Source organism: Berghia stephanieae, chromosome 8 (genome assembly GCF_034508935.2).
Source record: "Berghia stephanieae isolate SIO BIC M18660-M18661 chromosome 8, UCSD_Bste_1.3, whole genome shotgun sequence".
NCBI lineage: Eukaryota > Metazoa > Mollusca > Gastropoda > Nudibranchia > Aeolidiidae > Berghia > Berghia stephanieae.
Window position 1 is genome coordinate 54,071,854 of NC_088367.1, and position 10,000 is coordinate 54,081,853.

Sequence of the window (10,000 nt, forward strand, 5' to 3'; positions counted from 1 at the left end):
CCATCCGGAAGTATAACGGACCAACACACAAACTATGTGTAACCATGAACTTTTATAGTCTGGTTAATACAGTTTAGTGAGAACAACTAACAAACGCGGATGGCAAAAACAATAACAAAGGCCTGAGTGACGTCATCTGCATACTATCTATAGCCTGACACTGACCAAAAAAATGACGTCAAAAGACAAGTCTTTGACCACAAAAGAAAACAAATCGTGAGTTGTATTCAATATCTACTAACGACAACTCATTAGGCGGTGAAAAAAAAACAAATATTGACGTAAAAATTCCAGTCTTTTGGGTTTCAGTGTCAGGCTAGAACTGAACGTAACGATGGCTACGATTTAACTCCCAGCTTTTGAGTTTAGCATCAAAATAGGACCAATGGAGCCGAAGTTTATCCCGGTTTCTATAGCGTGAAACGGACAATAGCAATTGCTTGGTATCCTATAGATATAGAATCTGTCTATACATCCTGCAACTAAAACAGATATTTCACCTTATGATTCAATATGAAACATATCTATGCATTATTAGTTCTCCGAATGGCTGGTCTCATACACATGTCCAATGAGTTTAGAACCGGAAGAGTAAAATGTGTGACGTCACGACTTGACTGCCTTATTGACAGGTCAAATACCAATTACAGGTTTATTCATTTGAAAAATAGAAGTTCTAGAATTACAATTAAAGTATCCAAGAATAAGGCAGAGAAAGGGGAATTGGTTTTTGTAGATTCCAAGAGCACACGATCAGTGTACTTAGTTTGAGATCACTAAATGTCTTATCCAGACATAAGCACAGGTCCGAATTAACCAGTAGATTTTGGACCAATCAAAACATGGAATTTGTGACACACCTTCGCGGGTGCTCGGACAAACATAGTTGGTTGTTTATAAACAATAACGTGAATGAAGTCGACCTATCACTAATCATTGTCATTGTTTTTATACCGACAAATTGGTTGACTAGTTATCACACAATTGTAAACGTTTAATAAGTTTACACATAGTTTTCTGTGTTTGTTTTGTTGATCAAGCGGTAGAACAGTGGGTATTTTTCTAAAACACGTACCATCGATAGTAAAAGCTGTATAGTTCGCTATGTTTACCAATCACTGCCATTGTTTACATTATGAAAACTGTCCGAGAGGCGTGGTTATGTGTGGGTCTATTGTTTACACATCATACATATGTAAAAGGAAAAATATTACAGTATCTACATAACACAGAGATGATTTACATGTGAAAAAAATATCATCTCCGAAAACTAACTATACATTTGATTGTTTCCCTCCCAGCCAGGGTATCCGGTCAGGGCCAGGACAAAACCAGGTGATTTCATTCCAAGACAAGAAAGAAAGAAAGAAAGAAAGAAAAAAAGAAAGAAGAAGAAGAAGAAGAAGAAGAAGAAGAAGAAGAAGAAGAAGAAGAAGAAGAAGAAGAAGAAGAAGAAGAAGAAGAAGAAGAAGAAGAAGAAGTAGAAGTAAGAAGAAGAAGAAGAAGAAGAAGAAGAAGAAGAAGAAGAAGAAGAAGAAGAAGAAGAAGAAGAAGAAGAAGAAGAAGAAGAAGAAGAAGAAGAAGAAGAAGAAGAAGAAGAAGAAGAAGAAGAAAAGAAAGGAAGAAATAAATAAAGAAGAAGAAGAAGAAGAAGAAGAAGAAGAAGAAGAAGAAGAAGAAGAAGAAGAAGAAGAAGAAGAAGAAGAAGAAAAGAAGAAGAAGAAGAAGAAGAAGAAGATGAAGAAGAAGAAGAAGAAGAAGAAGAAGAAGAAGAAGAAGAAGAAGAAGAAGAAGAAGAAGAAGAAAAGAAAGAAGAAAGAAGAAATAAAGAAAGAAGAAGAAGAAGAAAGAAGAAGAAGAAGAAGAGAAGAAGAAGAAGAAGAAGAAGAAGAAGAAGAAGAAGAAGAAGAAGAAGAAGAAGAAGAAGAAGAAGAAGAAGAAGAAGAAGAAGAAGAAGAAAGACGAAGAAGAAGAAGAAGAGGAGAAGGAGGAGGAGGAGGAGGAGAAGAAGAAGAAGAAGAAGAAGAAGAAGAAGAAGAAGAAGAAGAAGAAGAAGAAGAAGAAGAAGAAGAAGAAGAAGAAGAAGAAGAAGAAGAAGAAAAGAAAGGAAAAAATAAAGAAAGAACAAGAAGAAGAAGAAGAAGAAGAAGAAGAAGAAGAAGAAGAAGAAGAAGAAGAAGAAGAAGAAGAAGAAGAAGAAGAAGAAGAAGAAGAAGAAGAAGAAGAAAAGAAAGGAAGAAATAAAGAAAGAAGAAGAAGAAGAAGAAGAAGAAGAAGAAGAAGAAGAAGAAGAAGAAGAAGAAGAAGAAGAAGTTTATCCCGGTTTCTATAGCGTGAAACGGACAATAGCAATTTCTTGGTATCCTATAGATATAGAATCTGTCTATACATCCTGCAACTAAAACAGATATTTCACCTTATGATTCAATATGAAACATATCTATGCATTATTAGTTCTCCGAAGGGCTGGTCTCATACACATGTCCAATGAGTTTAGAACCGGAAGAGTAAAATGTGTGACGTCACGACTTGACTGCCTTATTGACAGGTCAAATACCAATTACATGTTTATTCATTTGAAAAATAGAATACAATTTGGCTTTTGTGTGAGTTTCTTCGTGTCAACAAATACCCCTTTACCAACAAAACAGGATGAATGAAACACTACAGACGAATAAAATTATCTCATTATCTCATTCGTCTGGAGTGTTTCATTCATCCTGTTTTATTGACAAAGGGGAAACCCGAAACGTCCATATTATCTGTTTTCTGTATATTAAATTGTTGCTTACATTCAATGTCACATTGTTATTTATTTATTCCAGCATCGAGCAGCAACATTTATATATTTTTAATTTTTTTAAATTGAGCTTTATATAGAACAATATCCACTTAATGTGCTCAAAGCGCTTTACAAGGGGTCCCCGGCCAACAGCAACATTTAACATGTAGGACGGGACACAAATATCGTTACAACAATGAGATCAAACCAATGTGAGTCTTGGGATTAGTTAGTAGGTACACATTACACATGTACTAAAATCTATGACACACCAATTTGTCTGAATCAACCAGATAAACAGAATAGGATTCAATAGTCTGATGTCACACCCGCCCAGCAACCAGTAGCTTGGTTTTAAATAAAGAAAATCGGTTATTTTTATTTATTCTTCATGCTGGCTAGAATTTTTTCACATGTCATGTGATCAGAATGTATAAAAGTCAAAACATGATCAGATTTATAATGCTCTTCGGAGAAGTATTTCATAAGGGCGTCCGCCATTGTTCCGATAGTTTAGAACCAGTTACAAAATTAATATGCGTCATTGTGAGGGAAGTGACGTCACGACTGTTGAACCCTATTACTTTATTTTTCAATAAAAACAAACCACGAAGTGTGTGTTGTTTTGGTTCAGTCAATGATGACGAGCACATACTATTAGCAGGTCTAACAACCGAAAGCAAGTATGGGCTTGTTTAAGTATTGTTATAATGAACAATACTTTGCATTGTTAAAGAACATTTCCATTACAACAATGAGCCCATAAAATTTAGGTTATCAGACCTGCAAATATGTACAAATCGGACTGAGTAAATATCCATTCTCCCCAATGGATGCATTAGATGTTACTCTTAATTTTGTAATCGCAAGCTAAACCGTGTTTTTATAGTTAAGTTTACCCGACATGGTGTCCAGATAGACGAGGGTGCTGATAGCTCAGTTGGTAGAGCACTCGCTTCACACACAGATAGATCGAGATCAATCCCTGATGAAGTCGAGATTTGTTCAGACCCGCCCACCCCCTCCCCCCTCCCCCCCCCCCACACACACACCTCCTCCTTACTTTGTCCACCTTGTAGAGATTGGGTTACTGGATCACTTCGATCTGACGGAAGTATTTGCGATATACATACAAGCGTTCTATACAAAGGGTACCAAGTAAGTTCTATCGTCAGTTTCACCCTATAAAGACCGAAATGAACAACGGCTCCGTGGGCTCTGTGAGCCAAATGACTCCCAATCACTACTTGACCTTTCACCTTGTTTTTGTTTTGTTTTTTAAGGGTTTTACGGCGCTTGCAACACATTTAGGTCATATCAGCGCCAGTAAAAAGGAAGAAAATGGGATAGTCAAAAGTTCTAGAATTACAATTAAAGTATCCAAGAATAAGGCATAGAAAGGGAATTGGTTTTTGTAGATTCCAAGAGCACACGATCAGTGTACTTAGTTTGAGATCACTAAATGTCTTATCCAGACATAAGCACAGGTCCGAATTAACCAGTAGATTTTGGACCAATCAAAACATGGAATTTGTGACACACCTTCGCGGGTGCTCGGACAAACATAGTTGGTTGTTTATAAACAATAACGTGAATGAAGTCGACCTATCACTAATCATTGTCATTGTTTTTATACCGACAAATTGGTTGACTAGTTATCACACAATTGTAAACGTTTAATAAGTTTACACATAGTTTTCTGTGTTTGTTTTGTTGATCAAGCGGTAGAACAGTGGGTATTTTTCTAAAACACGTACCATCGATAGTAAAAGCTGTATAGTTCGCTATGTTTACCAATCACTGCCATTGTTTACATTATGAAAACTGTCCGAGAGGCGTGGTTATGTGTGGGTCTATTGTTTACACATCATACATATGTAAAAGGAAAAATATTACAGTATCTACATAACACAGAGATGATTTACATGTGAAAAAAATATCATCTCCGAAAACTAACTATACATTTGATTGTTTCCCTCCCAGCCAGGGTATCCGGTCAGGGCCAGGACAAAACCAGGTGATTTCATTCCAAGACAAAGACAGAAACCATGTTGGAAAACAGATATTGGGGGATAGAAGACACAGTATGTACCTTCCTGGCCACTATGGGAGGTCAGGAACCGCACCCAGATCTTTCACCCTAGACAAAATACCAGATATAAACAATTGTTTACATTTAATTTGGTGTAGATTCGAATAACTTGGGTTGAGATAAGAATTGAGATCAATTTAACATTAATTTAGCAGTTTCCGTTACATGTGGAAATAATAATAATATTATTGAAACACCAGTCAAAACGTCCACACTATTGTATGACGTCATCAGTATGTGTGGTATCCATATCCTGCAACCACTGCCTAATTCGACCCTCGCGAGAAGGAGAGTTCGTATCACACTTATAACACAACATGTTGTTATTGTTGGCATTTCTCACACTCCCTATCACACTACGCTTCGGCAACACCCCGCCCCCTGCCTTGACTCCACAGTCTTGCTGTTGTTGTTGTTGTCTCCGATTTTTACCATCACCCCCACCACCAACCCCACCACCACCACTACTACCACCACCACCACCACCACCACCACCACCACCACCACCACAACCACCACTACCGGAACTCTCTAAGTCTTTTGAGGCCCCTTCCTTATGATTGTCTCCAACATTCGACACATTTTCAGTCTTTGAATCTCTGCTTATTTCAGAAACGATATTTTCATCGTCTTTGTCGTCAACCACATTTTTCTCTTTGGATAAAATATTCGTAGATCTACGTAATCGATTACAACTTGTACTTTCCTCTGGAAGAATAATAATTGTGCTGGTGCTTTCCCCGAGATCCGCATAGTCCAGAGATTGTCTTTGCATGTACCGGTCACCCCTAGACATCGATGGACTATGGTTAGCGGATTTTAAGTTGCTTAAAGATTGAGAAGGTCTCGTATTCGATTCCGGTATCTGTGCCTCTTCTGGGTACGACATGAATCTCCTCAACTGCCCGGTCCGGGAGGTTTGCTCTCCGACTGGGAAAATTCCTCGGAATCGGAATCGTTGGATAAAAGTCCGATACTCCTCGTTGTGCACTCGCTGTTCAAAGACAACGCACTTCCGACACGGCTGGACGCTGTCAGAACTTTCAGCGAATTCGCGGAAGTGTCAAGAGACTCCATCCAATCATATTGACCCGGAACTGTTTCCTTCAAGTCAAGGTCCACGGACCTGCGTGTCGTTCTCGGAGAACAGTAGACCCCTAAATAATGTTCTCCAAACCCATTACCTCCCAAACCCCCCTCAGCTCCACCACCACCACCACCTTCTCCGCCCCCTCCTCCTCCTCCTCCTACAGCGTCGGCCCCACCTCCCCCAGTGCCACCGACCTGGTGAAGAGATATATCGGGCATGCTCGAAGCGGGATGCTGATATCGGATGATGAGCGAGTCGAGATTTGATGTTTTGAAGGGTGGATGTTGATTTTCGGGTCGTAGAGCTGATGTTGTTGTTATTTTTGGAGACGACGTTGATTGAAGGTGACATTGTTGTTGTTGTTGTTGCTGTTTGGGTTTCGTTTTTGCCACCATCGTCTACGATATTTTGTGATGATGGGATTGACGTTGTTGAGGTATTGCTGTCTCGCGTGTCCGTGGCAGCTTTGATCTGTGTTTTAGAAGATGTTGAAGACGATGAAGTTGATGATGATGGTAACGTTTTTTGTTGATAAAGAGAATGACCAGCTGAGGATGATGATGTGGAAGTTGAAGTTGACGAATCTTTCCTGTCATCTAAGACAATAGCAGGTACTCTTGGTGACGTCATGGTCAATTGTGTAGATTTAGGTCATTTATTGACATCACAAAGGGTGGGAAGATGATCTATTACTTTATCAATGAATCGTGTTATCTGACATTCTTCAGCTGGTGTGAGTACAATCTGAAAAAGACAACAAGAAAAAAAGATTTCAATAAGATAGTTTATTATGGACATCATTCTGGAGGTCTGAAGGGACGATCTCATTGGTCTCGAGATTGAATTTCGATGGTCGGCGGATCAAACCTCTGAAGTCTCGATTTTCACGATCGGAGGAACAGACCTCTGAAGTCTACATACGAGATTTGCACACCGTGTTTTATTTAATTTTGGGTGGACAGACCTCTGATGTCATCATTTAAATAAAACATGGAGGGCAAAGCTAGTATGTAGACTTCAGAGTTTTGGTCTGCCGATTTTGAAAATCGGGACTTCAGAGGTTTGAACCGCAGACCATCGATATGTGTCTTTCAACCGTGATGTTATATTTAAAACGGAATTAAAGTTTAAAGTCTTTGAAAGGTTGAGACTTTCTGACAAGTTGAAGGTCATCCATCCCTATGGATAGAACGTTTAAAATGTCCCCGATAGTTTTACTACGCATAAAATAATAGATGCTGTTTGATATTATCTTGTTTCACTTTCGATAGAGGGAAAATATCTGACAAATAAAAGCGTTCTGGAGTCCGCAAGCTACTGCATAAATAATAAATAAACGACAAATTCTCTTTTCTCATATGATAGGAAAAACGTGTGTCATTAAAGAGAAAACAAAAAAACTTGAGCTTCTATAAAGAGCAATATTCACTAAACGTGCTCAAAGAGCTTTACAAAGGGTCTCTGACAAATAGTAACACATAACATGTAGAACAAGATAAGACGCCTTTTTGGCGATATTTCATTTTTTTCCCGTCAGGACAACGCTGTAAACGGCCAGGTTCTCATTTTTCACCTGAGTACGATGAGACAATGTAAGTAAATGAATGTAAGTAATCATGATGATGATGATGATGATGATGATGATGATGATGATGATGATGATTATGAACATGATGATGATAATGACAATAATGCAGATCACAAACAGACATCCATTATATTATTATTAACACACCAACCTCAATACCTCTAAGATCTTTCACATAACAAATCTTAAATTATAAATATTTCCAACAAAATCAAGAATCACTGCACATGTCAAACTCTACACAACGGTACCTCCCGGCACAACAAACCACAAAACTGTGTAGAAGAAGACACGGGATGTGTCAAAAACTGACACGTTTATACACGCTAATCAAATTTATGTCAGAAGATATTGAACCCGTTCACTCTCGTACTCTGGAAAAACACGGATTTTTATTTTAAAATTTGGCCAGAAAAACTCGTCCTTCAAATATCGATCGATTTAAATGACTCACATCTTTGTAAATACTCTCAAACCTGGGATTTGGTGAAGTCTTTATGAAATTCACAGTTTTGCGATTTTTGGGGGTTTTTTTCTTTTTTTTTTTTTGGAAGATGAGGGTCGTTTAAATCGGTGGATATTTGAAGGACGAGTTTTCTGGCCAAATTTTTAAATACGTGATTTTGCAGAGTACGCCAATTAATAATTGGTTAAAAACTGCAGATGATGAAATAGCAAAAGGTGAATCCAATTAGATCACGTAGAGTTTCTGCAGCACGATTACACCAAAACTGGCGTTTTTCTGGCCAAAAAACTATTTCTTTTTTTTTTTTTAATTTTGGCAAGAATTTTTTGGAGGTATTTTATATAACGCAACATCCACTAAACGTGCTCATAACTATGTGTAACCTTGAACTTTTATAGTCTTGTTGATACAGTTTAGCTAGAATTACTCATAAACATGGATGGCAAAAAACAACTACAAATACCCGAGTGACGTCACCTTCATTCCATCAATTGATAGCTAACTTGTCTGATTTCGTGAAGTATGTCCCTCGTTTTGTTTTGGTCTTTGTTTTGGTTTTGTTTTTAGAAGAAAAGAAGAAGAAGAAGAAGAAGAAAAGAAGAAGAAGAAGAAGAAGAAGAAGAAAAGAAGAAGAAGAAGAAGAAGAAGAGAAGAAGAAAAGAAAGAAGAAGAAGAAGAAGAAGAAGAAGAAGAGAAGAAGAAGAAGAAGAAGAAGAAGAAGAAGAAGAAGAAGAAGAAGAAGAAGAGAAGAAGAAAGAAGAAGAAGAAGAAGAAGAAGAAGAAGAAGAGAGAAGAAGAAGAAAGAAGAGAAAAAGGAAGAAGAAGAAGAAGAAGAAGAAGAAGAAGAAGAAGAAGAAGAAGAAGGAAGAAGAAGAAGAAGAAGAAGAGAAGAAAGAAGAAGAAGAAAAGAAGAAAGAAGAAGAAGAGAAGAAGAAGAAGAAGAAGAGAAAGAAGAAGAAGAAGAGAAGAAGAAGAAGAAGAAGAAGAAGAAGAAGAAGAAGAAGAAGAAGAAGAAGAAGAAGAAGAAGAGAAGAAGAAGAAGAAGAAGAAGAAGAAGAAGAAGAAGAAGAAGAAAGAAGAAGAAGAAGAAGAAGAAGAAGAAGAAGAAGAAGAAGAAGAAGAAGAAGAAGAAGAAGAAGAAGAAGAAGAAGAAGAAGAAGAAGAAGAAGAAGAAGAAGAAGAAGAAGAAAGAAGAAGAAGAAGAAGAAGAAGAAGAAGAAGAAGAAGAAGAAGAAGAAGAAGAAGAAGAAGAAGAAGAAGAAGAAGAAGAAGAAGAAGAAGAGAAGAAGAAGAAGAAGAAGAAGAAGAGAAGAAGAAGAAGAAGAAGAAGAAAGAAGAAGAAGAAGAAGAAGAAGAAGAAGAAGAAAGAAGAAGAAGAAGAAGAAGAAGAAGAAGAAGAAGAAGAAGAAAGAAGAAGAAGAAGAAGAAGAAGAAGAAGAAGAAGAAGAAGAAGAAGAAGAAGAAGAAGAAGAAGAAGAGAAGAAGAAGAAGAAGAAGAAGAAGAAGAAGAAGAAGAGAAGAAGAAGAAGAAGAAGAAGAAGAAGAAGAAGAAGAAGAAGAAGAAGAAGAAGAAGAGAAGAAGAAGAAGAAGAAGAAGAAGAAGAAGAAGAAAGAAGAAAGAAGAAGAAGAAGAAGAGAAGAAGAAGAAGAAGAAGAAGAAGAAGAAGAAGAAGAAGAAGAAGAAGAAGAAGAAGAAGAAGAAGAAGAAGAAGAAGAAGAAGAAGAAGAAGAAGAAGAGAAGAAGAAGAAGAAGAGAAGAAGAAGAAGAAGAAGAAGAAGAAGAAGAAGAAGAAGAAAAGAAGAAGAAGAAGAAGAAGAAGAAGAAGAAGAAGAAGAAGAAGAAGAAGAAGAAGAAGAAGAAGAAGAAGAAGAAGAAGAAGAAGAAGAAGAAGAAGAAGAAGAAGAAGAAGAGAAGAAGAAAGAAGAAGAAGAAGAAGAAGAAGAAGAAGAAGAAGAAGAAGAGAAGAAGAAGAAGAAGAAGA

The 10,000-nt window shown here is 37.3% G+C and overlaps 1 long non-coding RNA gene and 1 pseudogene across 1 annotated transcript in view; both read right to left on the reverse strand.

The window, feature by feature from the left end:
• Window positions 1-3,838: 3,838 nt before the first annotated feature.
• LOC144979070 (uncharacterized) lies at window positions 3,839-6,182 on the reverse strand (annotated as a pseudogene).
• A 118-nt stretch (window positions 6,183-6,300) lies between these two features.
• Window positions 6,301-10,000, reverse strand: part of LOC144978884 (uncharacterized) — a 29,485-nt gene continuing 25,785 nt past the window's right edge. The window contains exon 4 of the long non-coding RNA XR_013646621.1: window positions 6,301-6,708. This is a non-coding gene — a long non-coding RNA (uncharacterized LOC144978884). The remainder of the gene's footprint in view (window positions 6,709-10,000) is intronic.